The following is a 19,835-nucleotide window of genomic DNA, read 5'->3' on the forward strand; positions in this document are numbered from 1 at the left end:
GGTGCTTTTGTCTGCCTTTTATATCAAGTTAATGCTGGCCTCATAGAATAAGTTTGAGAGTGTTCTCTCCTCTTCATTTTTTGGAAGTTCATGGAGAATTTGTTTTAATCCTTCTTTAAATGTTTGCTAGCGTTCACCAGTGAAGCCATGTGGTTCTGTTTTTGATTTTTTTCTTCCTTCAGAGGTTTTTGATTACTAATTCAATCTCCTTACTAGTTACAGGTCTGATCAGATTTTCTAGTTCTTCATGATTCAGTAGGTTGTGTGTTTCTAGGAATTTATCTATTTTTCTAGATCATCAAGTTTGTTTTGTACAATTGTTTGTAGTTATCTTATAATCCTTTTAATTTCTTTGGTATCATTTGTAATGTCCCCTCTTCATTTCTGATTTTTTGTCTTCACTCTTTATTTTCTTAGTCTATCTTAGGGTTTGTCAATTTTATCTTTTTTTAAAAAAAATGTCTTTATTCATTTTTTTCTATTGTTTTTATATTCTCTATCTCATTGATTTTTGATCTTATTTCCTCCCTTCTTCTACCTTGAGGTTTAGTTTGATCTTCATTTTCTAATACTTTAAGGAGAATATATAGGTTGTTGATTTGAGAGCTTCATTCTTTTTTAGTATAAATGTTTACACCTATAAACCTCCCCCTTGGCACTGCTTTTGCTGCATTCCATATGTTTTGGTATGTTGCATTTACATTTTCATTTGTCTCAAGATATTTTCTCATTTCACTTTTGATTTCTTTTTTGATCCATTTGTTGTTTAAGAATGTTTTGTTCAATTTCCATATATTTGTGGATTTTCCAGTTTTTCTCTTTCTTCTACTATTGATTTCTAATTTTATTCCTTTGTGATTGGAAAAGATACTTTGCATGATTTCAATCTTTAAAAAATTTTAAGACTGTTTTTATAGCCTAACATGTGATCTATCCTGGAGAATTTTCCATGTGCATATGAGAAATAAGTGTATTCTACTCCTGTTGTGTGGAGTATTCTATATATATCTGTTATGTGCAGTTGATCTACAGTATCATTCATGCTTACTATTTCCTTATTGAGCTTTTGTCTGGCTATCCATTATTGAAACTACGGTATTAAAGTTTTCTACTACTGTTGTAGATTTGCCTATTTCTCCCTTCAATTACGTCAGTGTTTGCTTCATATACTTAGAATTTCTGCTGTTTGGTGTATGTACATTTACAATTCTTACATCTTGGTGAATTAAGTTTTTCTTCATTATATGATGTTCTTTGTCTCTTGTGAAGGTTTTTGAATTAAATTCTATTTTGACTGTTATTAGTATAGCCACCCTTGCTCTTTTTTGGTTAGTACTTGATGGACCATCCTTTTCCATCCTTTAACTTTTAACTTCTGTACATTCGTAGATCTAAAGTGAGTCTCCTGTTTACAGCAAGAGTCAAATCCAGTTGTTGTATCCATTCAGTTGATCTATGTCTTTTTACTGAGAAGTGTAACCCATTTTCATTTAAAGTAATTAATGATAGAGAGGACTTATTATTGACATTTTGCTATTTGTTTTCTGGTATTGTATTGTAGTATTTCTGGTATTGTATTATAATATTTCTGTTATTTGTATTGTAGTTTTTTGTCCTTTATTTCCTCTCTTTCTTCCTTTCTTTGTGTTTCATTAATTTTTATAGTGAAAAAAATTCACTATAAAAATTGTGAAAAAATGAGAAGTGATTCCCTTCTCATTTATTTTTTGCATATTCTAAGAATATTTTATTTATGCTTGTCATTGGGATTACATAAAACAGTTTAAAGTTATAGCATCTATTTTAAGCTGATAACAACTTAATTTAAATAACATACAAGAAATCTATACCTTTAGAGTTCCAGCCCCATTTTATGATATTGATTTCACAAATTATATCTCTATATATTGTACCCATTAAGATAAATGTATAATTATTTTTATATTTATCTTTTAGATCCTATAAAAGAATTTAAAGTGGAGTTATGAACTAGAATTACGATAATACAGATTTTAATATTTGTCCTTATTATCTTTACCACATAACTCATTACTTTTGTATGGCTTCAAGTTACTGTCTAGTGTCCTTTAATTTTAACTTGAAGGACTTCCTTTAGCATTCTTGTAGGGCAGGTCTAGTGGTAATAAATGCCATCAGCCTTTGTTTATCTGGAAATGTCAAAAGTTCTGCATTTTTGACTGACAGTTTTTCTGGATACTGTATTTTGTGTTTCAACACTTTGAATATATCATACCACTGCTTTCTGGACTGCAAAGTTTCTGCTGAGAAATCTGCCTATAATCTTATAAAGACTCCCTTTCCCTGATGGGTAGCTTTTCTTTTACTGCTATCAAGACTCTCTTTTTGTATTTGACATTTGAAAGTTTGATTATAACGTGTCTTGGTATGAGTTTCTGTGGATTTATCTTAGATTGGATTTGTTGAACTTTTTGAATTTGTATGTCTATTTCTTTCCTCAAATTTTGCCTGTTTTCAGTTGCTATTTCTTCAAATAATGTCTGCTTGTTTCTCTCTCTCTTCTTTTTTGGAACTCCAGTAGTGTGAATGTTAGTCCACCTGATGGTGTCCTACAAGTTCCTTGGGCTCTGTTCACGTTCTTTGTTCTTGTTTCCTCCCTTTTTGCTCCTGATTAGATAATTTTAAATGATCTGTCTTTAACTTTACTGATTCTCTCTTCTGCCTGCTCAAGTATGCAGTTGAACCCCTCTAGTAAATTTTTTCAAATAATTTATTGTTTTCTTTACTTCCAGAATTTCTGTTACATTCTTTTTTATAATTTCTGTCTCTTTGTTGGTATTCTCATTTTGTTCATGCATCATTTTCCTGACTTTGTTTAGTCAACTATCTGTGTTCTCTTTTAACTCATTGAACATCTTTAAGACAGTTGGTTTAAATTCTTTATCTAGTAACTCAGAGACCTATGTTTCTTTAGAGTCAGTTTCTGGAGATTAATTTTGTTTCCTTGAATGGGCTATGTTTCCCTTGTCTTTGTGTGCTTTGTGATCCTTTTTTTGAGATTTGGGCATGTAAAAATAGTCACCTCTCCAAGTCTTTATGGACAGGCTTCATAAAAGGTTAGACCTTTACTTATCAGCTTGGCATAGAGGCTAGGTGCTTTTAAACCTTTTCTGGGGTTGCTGTTTGCTTTTGTTCCAGTTCCTGGTAAATACAGTTGCTCTTAAATGCCTTTGATTACCTAATATTTTCTCCCCTGTGTCTTCTCAGAATCGTAGCATTTCTCTTGTGCTCCTCTGCCTATACTCTCTTGCCCCAAGGCACACATGTAACTATAGACTTCTTGCAGCTCTAAGGCACCACAGTGCCAACTACTTCTTTCATCAGCCTCCAACCAGGTATCCAAACTATGCCACCGTTTCCATCAGTACTTCAAGTCAGTATAGACAGAAACGAATTCCTCAGGCAGCCCCCAGACAAGCGAGAATGTTGCAAGTCATTTCCAGTGTTTTCTTTTTAATCCAAAGGGAGGAGCTGGGAATAGAGCAAGTTCCACTTGATTGAGCTGTCCTGTGCCAGAAAGGGGAAGAGGCAAGGGTAAGAAAATGCCACAAAATTTCCTTTTTGTGGATTTCTTCACATTTTCTACATAGACAATCAAGTCATTTGCGATGAGGACCACTTCATTTTTTCTTATCTGTACACCTTTTTTTAAAAAACATATTTATTGGAGTATAATTGCTTAATATTGTTGTGTTAGTTTCTGCTGTATAACAAAATAAATCAGCTATATGTACATATATATCCCTATATATCATCCCTCTTGCATCTCCCTCCCACCCTCCCTATCCCACCCCTCTAGGTGGTCACAAAGCACCAAGCTGATCTCCCTGTGCGATGCTGCTGCTTCCCACTAGCAATCTATTTTACATTTGGTACTGTATATATGTCAATGCCACTCTCTCACTTCGTCCCAGCTTACCCATCCCCCTCCCTGTAACCTCAAGTCCATTCTCTACATCTGCATCTTTATTCCTGTCCTGGCCCTAGGTTCGTCAGACCATTTCTTTTTTATTTTTAGAATCCATATATATGTGTTAGCATACGGTATTTGTTTTTCTCTTTCTGACTTACTTCTCTCTGTATGACACATTCTAGGTCCATCCACGTCACTACAAATAACTCAATTTTGTTTCTTTTTATGGCTGAGGAATATTCCATTGTATATATGTGGCACGGCTTCTTTATCCATTCATCTGTCTATGGACACTTAGGTTGCTTCCATGTCCTGTCTATTGTAAATGGTACTGCAATGAACATTTTGGTACATTTCTTTTTTTGAATTATGGTTTTCTCAGGGTACATACCCAGTAGTGGGGTTGCTGGATCGTATGTTAGCTCTATTTTTAGTTTATTAAGAACCTCATACTGTTCTCCATAGAGCCTGTACCAATTTACATTCCCACCAACAGTGCAAGAGGATTCCCTATTCTCCACACGCTCTCCATCATTTATTGTTTCTAGATTTTTTGATGATGGCCATTCTGAATGGTGTGAGGTGATACCTCATTGTAGTTTTGATTTGCATTTCTCTAATGATTAATGATGTTGAGCATCCTTTCATGTGTTTGTTGGCAATCTGTATATCTTCTTTGGAGAAATGTCTATTTAGGTCTTCTGCCCATTTTTGGATTGGGTTTTTTGTTTTTTGGACATTGAGCTGCATGAGCTGCTTATAAATTTTGGAGATTAATCCTTTGTCAGTTGCTTCATTTGCAAATATTTTCTCACATTCTGAGGGTTGTGTTTTCCTCTTGTTTATGGTTTCCTTTGATGTGCAAAAGCTTTTAAGTTTCATTAGGTCCCATTTGTTTATTTTTGGTTTTATTTCCATTTCTCTTTGAGGTGGGTCAAAAAGGATCTTGCTGTGATTTATGTCATAGAGTGTTCTGCCTATGTTTTCCTCTAAGAGTTTTATAGTCTCTGCCCTGACATTTAGGTCTTTAATCCATTTTGAGTTTATTTTTGTGTATGGTGTGAGGGAGTGTTTTATTTTCATTCTTTTACATGAGGCTGTCCAGTTTTCTGAGCACCATTATTAAAGAGGCTGTCTTTTCTCCATTGTATATTCTTGCCTCCTTTATCAAAGATAATGTGACCATATGTGTATGGGTTTATCTCTGGGCTTTCTATCCTGTTCCATTGATCTATATTTCTATTTCTGTGTCAGTACCATACTGTCTTGGTTACTGTAGCTTTGTTGTACAGTCTGAAGTCCAGGAGCCTGATTCCTCTGGCTCCGTTTTTCTTTCTCAAGATTGCTTTGGCTACTCAGGGTCTTTTGTGTTTCCATACAAAATTTTTTGTGAAAATTTTGTTTTAGTTCTGCGAAAAATGCCATTGGTAGTTTGATAGGGATTGCATTGAATCTGTAGATTGCTTTGGGTAGTAGAGTCATTTTCACAATGTTGATTCTTCCAATCCAAGAATATGGTACATCTCTCCATCTGTTTGTATCATCTTTAATTTCTTTCATCAGTGTCTTACAGTTTTCTGCATACAGGTCTTTTGTCTCTGTAGGTAGGTTTATTCCTAGGTATTTCATTCTTTTTCTTGCAATGATAAATGGGAGGGTTTCCTTAATTTCTCTTTCAGATTTTTCATCACTAGTGTATAGGAATGCAAGGGATTTCTGTGCATTAATTTTCTATTCTGCTACTTTACCAAATTCATTGATTAGCTTTAGTAGTTTTCTGGTATCACCTTTAAGATTCTCTATGTACAGTATCATGTCATCTGCAAACAGTGACAGTTTTACTTCTTTTCCAATTTGGATGCATTTTATTTCTTTTTCTTCTCTGACTGCTGTGGCTAAAACTTCCAAAACTATGTTGAATAATAGTGGTGAGAGTGGGCAATCTTGTCTTGTCCCTGATCTTAGAGGAAATGGTTTCAGTTTTTCACCATTGAGAACAATGTTGGCTGTGGGTTTTTCATATATGGCCTTTATTATGTTGATCTAGGTTCGCTCTGTGCCTACTTTCTGTAGGATTTTTATCATAAATGGGTGTTGAATATTGTCAAAAGCTTTTTTTATCATTGAGATGATCATATGGTTTTTCTCCTTCAAGTTGTTAATATGGTTTATCACATTGATTGATTTGCATATATTGAAGAATCCTTGCATTCCTGGGATAAACCCCACTTCATCATGGTGTATGATCCTTTTAATGTGCTGTTGGATTCTGTTTGCTAGTATTTTGTTGAGGATTTTGGCATCTATGTTCATCAGTGATATTGGCCTGTAGTTTTCTTTTTTTGTGACATCTTTGTCTGGTTTGGGTATCAGGGTGGTGGTGGCCTTGTAGAATGAGTTTGGGAGTGTTCCTCCATCTGTTATATTTTGGATGAGTTTGAGAAGGATAGCTGTTAGCTCTTTTCTAAGTGTTTGATAGTATTTGCCTGTGAAGCCATCTGGTCCTGGGCCTTTGTTTGTTGGAAGATTTTTTTTATCAGAGTTTCATTTTCAGTCCTTGTGATTGGTCTGTTTATATTTTCTGTTTCTTCTTGGTTCAGTCTCTGAAGGTTGTGCTTTTCCAAGAATTTGTCCGTTTCTTCCAGGTTGTCCATTTTATTGGCATAGAGTTGCTTGTAGTAATCTCTCGTGATACTTTGTATTTCTGCAGTGTCAGTTGTTACTTCTCCTTTTTCATTTCTAATTCTGTTGATCTGAGTCTTCTCCCTTTTTTTCTTGATTAGTCTGGCTAATGGTTTATCAATTTTGTTTATCTTCTCAAGGAACCAGCTTTTACTTTTATTGGTCTTTACAACTGTTGCCTTCATTTCTTTTTCATTTATTTCTGACCTGATCTTTTTGATTTACTTCCTTCTGCTAACTCTGGGTTTTTTGGGTCCTTCTTTCTCTAATTGCTTTAGGTGTAAGGTTAGGTTGATTATTTGAGGTGCTTCTTGTTTCTTGAGGTAGGATTGTATTGCTATGAACTTCCCTCTCAGAACTGCTTTTGCTGAATCCCATAGGTTTTGGGTCATCATGTTTTGATTGTCATTTGTTTCTATGTATTTTTTGATTTCCTCTTTGATTTCTTCAGTGATCTCTTGGTTACTTAGTAGTGTATTGTTTAGCCTCCATGTGTTTGTATTTTTTATGGTTTTCTTTTTCTGTAATTGATATCTAGTCTTATAGCATTGTGGTCAGAATAGATACTTGATACAATTTCAATTTTCTTACATTTACTAAGGCTTGATTTGTGGCCCTGGATATGATCTATCCTGGAGAATGTTCCATGAGCACTTGAGAAGATAGTGTATTCTGTTTTTTTGGATGGAACGTCCTATAAATATCAATTAAGTCCATCTTGTTTAATGTGTCATTTAAAGCTTATGTTTCCTTATTTATTTTCATTTTGGATGATCTGTCTATTGGTGAAAGTGGGGTGTTAAAGTCACTACTATATTGTGTTACTGTCGATTTCCCCTTTTATGGCTCTTAGCATTTGCCTTATGTATTGAGGTGGTCCTCTCTTGGGTGCATAAATATTTACAATTTTTATATCTTCTTCTTGGATTGATCCCTTGATCATTATGTAGTGTCCTTCTTTGTATCTTGTAGTAGTCTTTATTTTAAAGTCTATTTTTTCTGATATGAGAATTGCTACTCCAGCTTTCTTTTGATTTCCATTTGCATGGAATATATTTTTCCATTCTCTCACTTTCAGTCTGTATGTCTCCCTAGGTCTGAATTGGGTCTTTTGTAGACAGCACATGTACAGGTCTTGTTTTTGTATCCATTCTGCCAGTCTATGTCTTTTGGTTGGAGCATTGAATCCATTTACATTTAAGGTAATTATCGATATGTATGCTCCCTTTAACATTTTCTTCATTGTTTTAGGTTTGTCATTGTAGGCCTTTTCCTTCTCTTGTGTTCCCTGCCTAGAGAGTTTCCGTTAGCATTTGTTGTAAAGCTGGTTTGGTGGTGCTGAATTCTCTCAGCTTTTGCTTGTCTGTAAAGGTTTTAATTTCTCCATCAAATCTGAATGAGATCCTTGCTGGGTAGAGTAATGTTGGTTGTAGGTTTTTCCCTTTCATCACTTTAAATATGTCCTGCCACTCCCTTCTGGCTTGCAGAGTTTCTGCTGAAAGATCGGCTGTTAACCTTATGGAGATTCCATTGTATGTTATGTGTTGCTTTTCCCTTGCTGCTTTTAATATTTTTTCTTTGTATTTAATCTTTGATGGTTTGATGAATATGTGTGTTGGCGTGTTTCTCCTTGGATTTATCCTGTATGGGACTCTGCACTTCCTGGACTTGAATAACTACTTCCTTTCCCATATTAGGGAAGTTTTCAACTATAATCTCTTCAAATATTTTCTCAGACCCTTTCTTTTTCTCTTCTTCTTCTGGGACCCCTATAATCCAAATGTTGTTGCCTTTAATGTTGTCCCAGAGGTCTCCCAGACTGTACTCAATTCTTTTCATTATTTTTTCTTTATTCTTTTCTGTGGTCATTATTTCTACTATTTTATCCTCCAGGTCACTTATCTGTTCTTCTGCCTCAGTTATTCTGCTATTGATTCCATCTAGAGAATTTTAAATTTCTTTTATTGTGTTGTTCATCATTGTTTGTTTACTCTTTTGCTCTTCCAGGTCGTTGTTAAACATTTCTTGTATTTTCTCCATTCTATTTCCAATATTTTGGATCATCTTTACTATCATTACTCTGAATTCTTTTTCAGGTAGACTGCCTATTTCCTCTTCATTTGTTTGGTCTGGTGGGTTTTTACCTTGCTCCTTCATCTGCTGCATATTTCTCTGTTTTCTCATTTTGTTTAACTTACTGTGTTTGGGGTCTCCTTTTTGCAGGCTACAGGTTCGTAGTTCCCATTGTTTTTGGTGTCTGCCCCCAGGGGGTGAGATTGGTTCAGTGGCTTGTGTTGGCTTCCTGGTGGAGGGAACTGGTGCCTGTGTTCTGGTTGGTGGGCTGTATATTTTCTTTCTGTTGGGCAGGACTGCATCTGGTGGTGTATTTTGGGGTGTCTGCGACTGTATTATTATTTTAGGCAGCCTCTTTGCTAAGGGGTGGGGTTGTGTTCCTGTCTTGCTAGTTGTTTGGCATAGGGTGTCCAGTCCTGTAGCTTGCTGGTTGTTGAGTGGAGTTGGGTCTTAGTGTAGAGATAGAGATCTCTGGGAGAGCTTTCGCTGTTTGATATTACATGGAGCTGAGAGGTCTCTGGCAAACCAATGTCCTGAACTCGTCTCTCCCACCTCAGAGGCACAGGCCTGACACCCAGCCAGAGCACCAAGACCCTGTCAGCCACACGGCTCAGAAGAAAAGGGAGAAAAAAAGAAATAAATAAATAAAATAAAAAGAAATAAAGTTATTAAAATAGAAAAATTTTTTAAATTATTGAAAATAAAAAAATTTAAAAGTAATTAAAAAAAGAAGGAAAGAAGAGAGCAACCACACCAAAAATCAAATCCACCAATGATCAGAAGTGTTAAAAATTATATTAAAAAACAAAAACAAAAATGGATAGACAGAACCCTCGGACAAATGGTAAAAACAAAGCTATACAGACAAAATCACACAAAGAAGCATGCATACACATACACTCTTACAAAAAGAGAAAAAGGAACAAATATATATATTTATATATATAAAAAAGGAAGAGAGCAACCAAATCAATAAACATTATCTACCAATGATAATAAACTCTAATTACTAAACTAAGAAAAACCTAAAACTAGAAACCAGTCAGTCGCATACAGTAAACCCCACGTCTACAGTTGCTCTCAAAGTTCACTGCCTCGATTTTGGTATGATTCATTGTCTATTCAGGTAGTCCGAAGAAGCAGCGTTCATCAAGTTGATTGTGGAGATTTAATCTGCTGCTCCTGAGGCTGCTGGGAGAAATTTCCCTTTCTCTTCTTTGTTCACACAGCTCCTGGGGCTCAGCTTTGGATTGGCCCCCGCCTCTGTATGTAGGTCGCCTGAGGGCATCTGTTCCCGCCCAGACAGCACGGGTTAAAGTAGCAGCTGACTAGGAGGCTCTGACTCACTCAGGCGCAGGAGTGGGGGTTGGGAGGGGTATGGAATGCGGGACGAGCCTGGGGTGGCAGAGGCCAGCATGACATTTCAACAGCCTGAGATGCACCATGTGTTCTCCTGGGGAAGTTGTCCCTGGATCACGGCACCCTGGCAGCGGCGGGCTGCACAGGCTTCCGGGAGGGGAGGTGTGGATAGTGACCTGTGCTTGCACACAGGCTTCTTGGTGGCTGCAGCAGCAGCCTTAGTGTTTCATGACCATCTTGGTGTCTGCGCTGATAGCCGCGGCTCGTGCCTGTCTCTGGAGCTCGTTTAGGTGGTGCTCTCAATCCCCTCTTCTCTCGCACCCTGAAACAACGGTCTTTTGCCTCTTAGGCAGTTCCAAGCATTTTCCTGGACACCCTCCTGGCTAGCTGTGGTGCACTAGCCCCCTTCAGGCTGTGTTCACGCAGCCAAACCCGGTCCTCTCCCTTGGGATCTGACCTCTGAAGCCCGAACCTCAGCTCCCAGCCCCCACCTGTCCCGGTGAGTGAGCAGACAAGCCTCTCAGACTGGTGAGTGCTGGTCGGCACCGATCCTCTGTGCAGGAATCTCTCCGCTTTGCCCTCTGCACCCCTGTTGCTGCGCTCTCCTCCATGGCTCCAAAGCTTCCCCTCCACCCCCACCCCCACCCCCGTCTCTGCCAGTGAAGGGGCTTCCTAGTGTGGGGAAACTTTTCCTCCTTCACAGCTCCCTGCCAAAGGGGCAGGTCCGGTCTCTCTTTTTTGTCTCTGTTTTTTTCTTTTTTCTTTTGCCCTACCCAGGTACGTGGGGAGTTTCTTGCCTTTTGGGAGGTCTGAGGTCTTCTGCCAGCGTTCAGTGGGTGTTCTGTAGGAGTTGTTCTACATGTAGTTGTATTTCTGATGTATTTGTGGGGAGGAAGGTGATCTTCATGTCTCACTCCTCCACCATCTTGAAGGTCTCCCCCGGCCAAGTGACATTCTTGGCCAATTAGACTTTAGGTCCTGCAAAAGAGCCTCTGTGAAATATTCAAGTTCCATGGAGAGTAAAAATGAGAAATAGGAGAGATCTTTGGGACAAATTCAGAGACTGGGTTGAGCAGAAGGTACAGCAGGAAGCAAGATGCTTTCTCACTAGGATATTTATAATCTCAAGATATTGATTTATCTAGGTCTCTTGAAGGGAAACAGACAAAACTGTTATGCAGAACAACACAGTTCTTGGTGACCATCCATGGCCACAGTCATTGGGAACCCTAAAAATGCTTGCTTTAGGGTAATTGCTCCCTGACCACTAATAAAGGAGATAGAGCATAGATGACTTTCTTTTCATACCAGCTGTTTAAGTTCTCAATTTGCAGGCAAATGGAGTATATGTAACTTGTGATTATGCTTTGTCTCCTGCATTCTCCTTCCTAACAGGGATACGTTTCAAAGAAAAACATGAGCTCTCTCCTTTATGAAGCCATTAGAAGGTGTCAGACTGCTCAAGCTCCTCAGATAACCGTGTTCTTAGAGCCAGGAGCAGACCCTCACGGTGAACACTTTCTGCTCTTGTTTACCTCCTTATTAGATTTGTGATGGTTTGAACAAACAAATTAAATTTTGAGATTTTGTGCAAAGAGCAGTTAAACAGTCTTTAGAGGATTATTGATAACGAAGGAGCATGTTCTGCTCCAAAGTATTGCAAATGGTTGTTTTCTAATCATTCAAGAAAATTTTACCCAAAATAATAGAAGGAATATTGTTATAAGTTCTTATTTACTTAGAACATTTAAAATATGAAACTGAATTTTAAAATAGAATCTCAAATTTATTCCTGTCTCCCACGAATATGAGTTAGTAATTAACTCTACAAAGATGTGACCGCTGGAAGAAACTGTAATACCTCAGTTATCAAAGTTATCCAGAAAAAAAAAATTCTGGAGAGGAGATTAAGAGTGCTGCTTAAAGGAGCTCCAGAGACGGGCATGAGACGCTAAGGCTGCTGCTGCCGCCACCAAGAGGCCTGTGTGCGAGCACAGGTCACTCTCCACACCTCCCTTCCGGGGAGCCTGGGCAGCCCGTCAATGCCAGGGTCGTGGGATCCAGGGACAACTTCCCCGGGAGAGCGCACGGCACGCCTCAGGCTGGTGCAACGTCATGCCCGCCTCTGCCGCCGCAGGCTCGCCCCGCACTCCGTACCCCTCCCTCCCCCCCGCCTGAGTGAGCCGGAGCCCCCGAATCAGCGGCTCCTTTAACCCCGTCCTGTCTGAGAGAAGAACAGACGCCCTCAGGCGACCTACACGCAGAGGCGGGGCCAGATCCAAAGCTGAACCCCAGGAACTGTGCGAACAAAGAAGAGAAAGGGAAATCTCTCCCAGCAGCCTCAGGAGCAGCGGATTAAATCTCCACAGTCAACTTGATGTACCCTGCATCTGTGGAATACCTGAATAGACAACGAATCATCCCAAATTGAGGAGGGGGACTTTGGGAGCAAGATATATTATTTTTTCCCCTTTTCCTCTTTTTGTGAGTGTGTATGTGTATGCTTCTGTGTGAGAGTTTTGTCTGTATAGCTTTGTTTTCACCATTTGTCCTAGGGTTCTATCCGTCCGTTTTTTTTTACTTAAAAAATTTTTTTCTTAATAATTTTTTTATTTTAATAACTTTATTTTATTTTATCTTACTTTATTTTATCCTCTTCCTTCCTTTCTTTCTTTCTTTCTTTCTTTCTTTCTAATTTTCTCCCTTTTATTCTGAGCCGTGTGGATGAAAGGCAATTGGTGCTGCAGCCAGGAGTCAGTGTTTTGCCTCTGAGGCGGGAGAGCCAACTTCAGGACACTGGTCCACCAGAGACCTCCAAGCTCCACATAATATCAAATGGCGAAAATCTCCCAGAGATCCCCATCTCAACACCAACACCCAGCTTCACTCAACAACCAACAAGCTACAGTGCTGGACACCCTATGCCAAACAACTAGCAAGACAGGAACACAACTCCACCCATTAGCAGAGAGGCTGCCTAAAATCATAATAAGTCCACAGACACACCAAAACACAAGACCAGACGTGGACCTGCCCACCAGAAAGATAAGATCCAGCCTCATCCAACAGAACACAGGCACTAGTCCCCTCCACCAGGAAGCCTACACAACGGGCTGAACCAATTTTAGCCACTAGGGACAGACACCAAAAACAACGGGAACTACGAACCCGCAGCCGGTAAAAGGAGACCCCAAACACAGTAAGATAAGCAAAATGAGAAGACAGAAAAACACACAGCAGATGAAGGAGCAAGATAAAAACCCACCAGACCTAACAAATGAAGAGGAAATAGGTAGTCTACCTGAAAAAGAATTCAGAATAATGATAGTAAAGGTGATCCAAAATCTTGGAAATAGAATAGAGAAAATGCAAGAAACATTTAACAAGGACCTAGAAGAACTAAAGATGAAACAAGCAATGATGAACAACACAATAAATGAAATTAAAAATACTCAAGAAGAGATGAATAGCAGAATAACTGAGACAGAAGAATGAATAAGTGAGCTGGAAGATAAAATAGTGGAAATAACTATTGTAGAGCAGAATAAAGAAAAAAATAATGAAAAGAACTGAGGACAGTCTCAGAGACCTCTGAGACAACATTAAACTCACCAACATTCGAATTATAGGGTTTCCAAAAGAAGAAGAGAAAAAGAAAGGGACTGAGAAAATATTTGAAGAGATTATAGTTGAAAACTTCCCTAATATGGGAAAGGAAATAGTTAATCAAGTCCAGGAAGCACAGAGAGTCCCATACAGGAAAAATCCAAGGAGAAACATGCAAAGACACATATTAATCAAACTGTCAAATATTAAATACAAAGAAAACATATTAAAAGTAGCAAGGGAAAAGCAACAAATAACACAAAAGGGAATCCCCATAAGGTTAACAGCTGATCTTTCAGCAGAAACTGTGCAAGCCAGAAGGGACTGGCAAGACATATTTAAAGTGATGAAAGAGAAAAGCCTACAACCAGATTACTCTACACAGCAAGGATCTCATTCAGATTTGATGGAGAAATGAAAACCTTTACAGACAAGCAAAAGCTGAGAGAATTCAGCACCACCAAACCAGCTTTACAACAAATGCTAAAGGATCTTCTTTAGGCAAGAAACACAAGAGAAGGAAAAGACCTGTAATAACAAACCCAAAACAATTAATAAAATGGGAAAAGGAACATACATATCAATAATTACCTTAAATATAAATGGATTAAATGCTCCCACCAAAAGACACAGACTGGCTGAATGGATACAAGAACAAGACCCATATATATGCTGTCTACAAGAGGCCCACTTCAGACCTAGAGACACATACAGACTGAAAGTGAGGGGATGGAAAAAGATATTCCATGCAAATGGAAACCAAAAGAAAGTTGGAGTAGCTATTCTCATATCAGACAAAATACACTTTAAAATAAAGACAAGGGCTTCCCTGGTGGCGCAGTGGTTGAGAGTCTGCCTGCCGATGCAGGGGACACGGGTTCGTGCCCCGATCCGGGAAGATTCCACATGCCGCGGAGCGGCTGGGCCCGTGAGCCATGGCCGCTGAGCCTGCGCGTCTGGAGCCTGTGCTCTGCAACGGGAGAGGCCACAGCAGTGGGAGGCCCGCGTACAGCAAAAAAAATAAATAAATAAAATTAAATAAAATAAAGACTATTAGAAGAGACAAAGGAGGACACTACATAATGCTCAAGGGATAGATCCAAGAAGAAGATATAACAATTGTAAATATTTATGCACCCAACATAGGAGCACCTCCATACATAAGGCAAATACTAACAGCCATAAAAGAGGTAATCGACAGTAACACATTCATAGTAGGGGATTTTAACACCCCACTTTCACCAATGGACAGATCATCCAAAATGAAAATAAATAAGGAAACACAAGCTTTTAATGATACATTAAACAAGATGGACCTAATTGATATTTATAGGACATTCCATCCAAAAACAACAGAATACACATTCTTCTCAAGTGCTCATGGAACATTCTCCAGGATAGATCATATCTTGGGACACAAATCAAGCCTTGGTACATTTAAGAAAATTGAAATTGTATCAAGTATCTTTTCCGACCACAATGCTATGAGACTAGATATCAATTACAGGAAAAGATCTGTAAGAAATACAAACACATGGAAGCTAAACAATACAGTACTTAATAACAAAGTGATCACTGAAGAAATCAAAGAGAAAATTTTAAAATACCTAGAAACAAATGACAATGGAGACACGAAGACCCAAAACCTATGGGATGCAGCAAAAGCAGTTCTAAGAGGGAAGTTTATAGCAATACAATCCTACCTTAAGAAACAGGAAACATCTCGAATAAACAACCTAACCTTGCACCTAAAGCAATTAGAGAAAGAAGAACAAAAAAACCCCAAAATTAGCAGAAGGAAAGAAATCATAAAGATCAGATCAGAAAGAAATGAAAAAGAAATGAAGGAAACAATAGCAAAGATCAATAAAATTAAGAGCTGGTTCTTTGAGAAGATAAAGAAAATTGATTAAAAAATTAGCCAGACTCATCAAGAAATAAAGGAGAAGACTCAAATGAATAGAATTAGAAATGAAAAAGGAGAAGTAACAACTGACACTGCAGAAATACAAAAGATCTTGAGAGATTACTACAAGCAACTCTATGCCAATAAAATGGACAACCTGGAAAAATTGAAAAATTCTTAGAAATGCACAACCTGCCAAGACTGAATCAGGAATAAACAGAGAATATGAACAGACCAATAACAAGCACTGAAATTGAAACTGTGATTAAAAATGTTGCAACAAACAAAAGCCCAGGACCAGATGGCTTCACAGGCAAACTCTATCAAACATTTAGAGAAGAGCTAACACCTATCCTTCTCAAACTCTTCCAAAATATAGCAGAGGGAGGAACACTTCCAAACTCATTCTACGAGGCCACCATCACCCTGATACCAAAACCAGACAAGGATGTCACAAAGAAAGAAAACTACAGACCAATATCACTGATGAACATAGATGCAAAAATGCTCAACAAAATTCTAGCAAACAGAATCCAACAGCATATTAAAAGGATCATGCAGCATGATGAAGTGGGGTTTATCCCAGGAATGCAAGGATTCTTCAATATATTCAAATCAATCAATATGATACACCATATTAACAAATTGAAGGAGAAAAACCATATGGTCATCTCAATAGATGCAGAGAATGCTTTCAACAAAATTCAACACCCATTTATGATAAAAACCCTCCAGAAAGTAGGCATAGAGGGAACTTTCCTCAACATAATAAAGGCCATATATGACAAACCCACAGCCAACATCGTCCTCAATGGTGAAAAACTGAAACCACTTCCACTAAGATCAGGAATAAGACAAGGTTGCCCACTCTCACCACTCTTATTCACCATAGTTTTGGAAGTTTTAGCCACAGCAATCAGAGAAGAAAAGGAAATAAAAGGAATCCAAATCAGAAAAGAAGAAGTAAAGCTGTCACTGTTTGCAGATGACATGATACTATACATTGATAATCCTAAAGATGCTACCAGAAAACTACTAGAGCTAATCAACGAATTTGGTAAAGTAGCAGGATACAAAATTAATGCACAGAAATCTCTGACATTCCTATACACTAATGGTGAAAAATCTGAAAGTGAAATCAAGAAAACACTCCCATTTACCACTGCAACAAAAGGAATAAAATATCTAGGAATAAACCTACCTAAGGAGAAAAAAGACCTGTATGCAGAAAATTATAAGACACTGATGAAAGAAATTAAAGATGATACAAATAGATGAGGGGTATACCATGTTGTTGGATTGGAAGAATCAACATTGTGAAAATGACTCTACTACCCAAAGCAATCTACAGATTCAATGCAATCCCTATCAAACTACCACTGGCATTTTTCACAGAACTGGAACAAAAAATTTCACAATTTGTATGGAAACACAAAAGACCCCGAATAGCCAAAGCAATCTTGAGAAAGTAAAACGGAGCTGGAGGAATCAGGCTCCCTGACTTCAGACTATACTACAAAGGTACAGTAATCAAGACAGTATGGTACTGGTACAAAAACAGAAATATAGATCAATGAAACAGGATAGAAACCCCAGAGATAAAACCACGCACATATGGTCACCTTATCTTTGATAAAGGAGGCAAGAATGTACAGTGGAGAAAGGACAGCCTCTTCAATAAGTGGTGCTGGGAAAACTGGACAGGTACATGTAAAAGTATGAGATTAGAGCACTCCCTAACACCATACACAAAAATAGGCTCAAAATGGATTAAAGACCTAAATGTAAGGCCAGAAACTATCAAACTCTTAGAGGAAAACATAGGCAGAACAGTCTATGACATAAATCACAGCAAGATCCTTTTTGACCCACCTCCTAGAGAAATGGGAATAAAAACAAAAATAAACAAATGGGACCTAATGAAACTTCAGAGCTTTTCCACAGCAAAGGAAACCATAAACAAGACCAAAAGACATCCCTCAGAATGGGAGAAAGTATTTGCAAATGAAGCAACTGACAAAGGATTAATCTCCAAAATTTACAAGCAGCTCATGCAGCTCAATAACAAAAAAACAAACAACCCAATCCAAAAATGGGCAGAAGACCTAAATAGACATTTCTCCAAAGAAGATATACAGATTGCCAAGGGACACATGAAAGAATGTTCAACATCATTAATCGTTAGAGAAATGTAAATCAAAACTACAATGAGATATCATCTCACACCAGTCAGAATGGCCATCATCAAAAAATCTAGAAACAATAAATGCTGGAGAGGGTGTGGAGAAAAGGGAACACTCTTGCACTGCTGGTGGGAATGTGAATTGGTACAGCCACTATGGAGAACAGTATGGAGGTTCATTTGAAAACTAAAAATAGAACTACCATATGACCCAGCAATCCCACTACTAGGCATATACCCTGAGAAAACCATAATTAAAAAAGGGACATGTACCAAAATGTTCATTGCAGCTCTATTCACAGTAGCCTGGAGATGGAAACAACCTAAGTGTCCATCATCGGATGAATGGATAAAGAAGATGTGACACATATATACAATGGAATATTACTCAGCCATAAAAAGAAACGAAACTGAGCTATTTGTAATGAGGTGGATAGACCTAGAGTCTGTCATACAGAGTGGAGTAAGTCAGAAAGAGAAAGACAAATACCATACGCTAACACATATATATGGAATTTAAGAAAAAAATATGTCATGAAGAACCTAGGGGTAAAACAGAAGTAAAGACACAGACCTACTTGAGAATGGAGTTGAGGATATGGGGAGGGGGAAGAGTAAGCTGTGACAAAGCGAAAGAGAGGCATGGACATATATACACTACCAAACATAAGGTAGATAGATAGTGGGAAGCAGCCGCATAGCACAGGGAGATCAGCTCAGTGCTTTGTGACCGCCTGGAGGGGTGGGATAGGGAGGGTGGGAGGGAGAGAGACGCAAGAGGGAAGGGATGTGGGAACAGATGTATATGTATGACTGATTCACTTTGTTATAAAGCAGAAACTAATAAAAAAAATCAAAATTAAAAAAAAATCTAGAAACAATAAATGATGGAGAGGGTGTAGAGAAAAGGGAACACTCTTGCACTGCTGGTGGGAATGTGAATTGGTACAGCCACTATGGAGAACAGTATGGAGGTTCCTTAAAAATCTACAAATAGAACTACCATATGACCCAGCAATCCCACTACTGGGCATATGCCCTGAGAAAACCATAATTCAAAAAGAGTCATGTACCAAAATGTTCATTGCAGCTCTATTTAAAATAGCCAGGACATGGAAGCAACCTAAGTGTCCATAATCGGATGAATGGATAAAGAAAATGTGACACATATATACAATGGAATATTACTCAGCCAGAAAAAGAAATGAAATTGAGTTATTTGTAGTGAGGTGGATGGACCTAGAGTCTGTCATACAGAGTGAAGTAAGTCAGAAAGAGAAAGACAAATACCGTATGCTAACACATATATATGGAATCTAAGAAAAAAATGTCATGAAGAACCTAGAGGGGAATAAAGACACAGACCTACTTGAGAATGGACTTGAGGATATGGGGAGGGGGAAGGGTAAACTGGGACAAAGTGAGAGAGTGGCATGGACATATATACACTACCACACGTAAAATAGATAGCTAGTGGGAAGCAGCCACATGGCACAGAGAGATCAGCTCGGTGCTTTGTGACCACCTAGAGGGGTGGGATAGGGAGGGTGGGAGGGAGGGAGATGCAAGAGGGAAGAGATATGGGAACATATGTATATGTATAACTGATTCACTTTGTTATAAAGCAGAAACTAACACACCGTTGTAAAGCAATTATACTCCCCTAAAGATGTTAAAAAAAAAGAAAAAAGAGTAAGAACGACGACATCAAGAAAGAAACAGATATAGATATTAAAAAGTTAATAATAGAATATTATAATAGACTTTTGTATATTAAAAAAATCAACTACCCAAACTCAGTCCAAAAATGTATAGATAAAGTGAATAGATAAACGTATTCATTCATTAAATAAACTGAATTTGTAATTAAAAACTTTCCCACAAAGAAAACTCAGCCCCAGGTGGCTTCCCTGTCAATTCTACCAAACGTTTAAGGAGAAAATAATACCAATTCTGCACAAATTCTTTGTGATAGTTGAAGAAGAGACAATGCCTGCCAATTTATTCTATGAGGCCAGCATTACTCATACAAAAAGAAAACAAAGATATAATCAGAAAAGGAAACTACAGACCAA

This window comes from Hyperoodon ampullatus (assembly GCF_949752795.1).
Source record: "Hyperoodon ampullatus genome assembly, chromosome: 4".
Classification (NCBI taxonomy): domain Eukaryota; kingdom Metazoa; phylum Chordata; class Mammalia; order Artiodactyla; family Ziphiidae; genus Hyperoodon; species Hyperoodon ampullatus.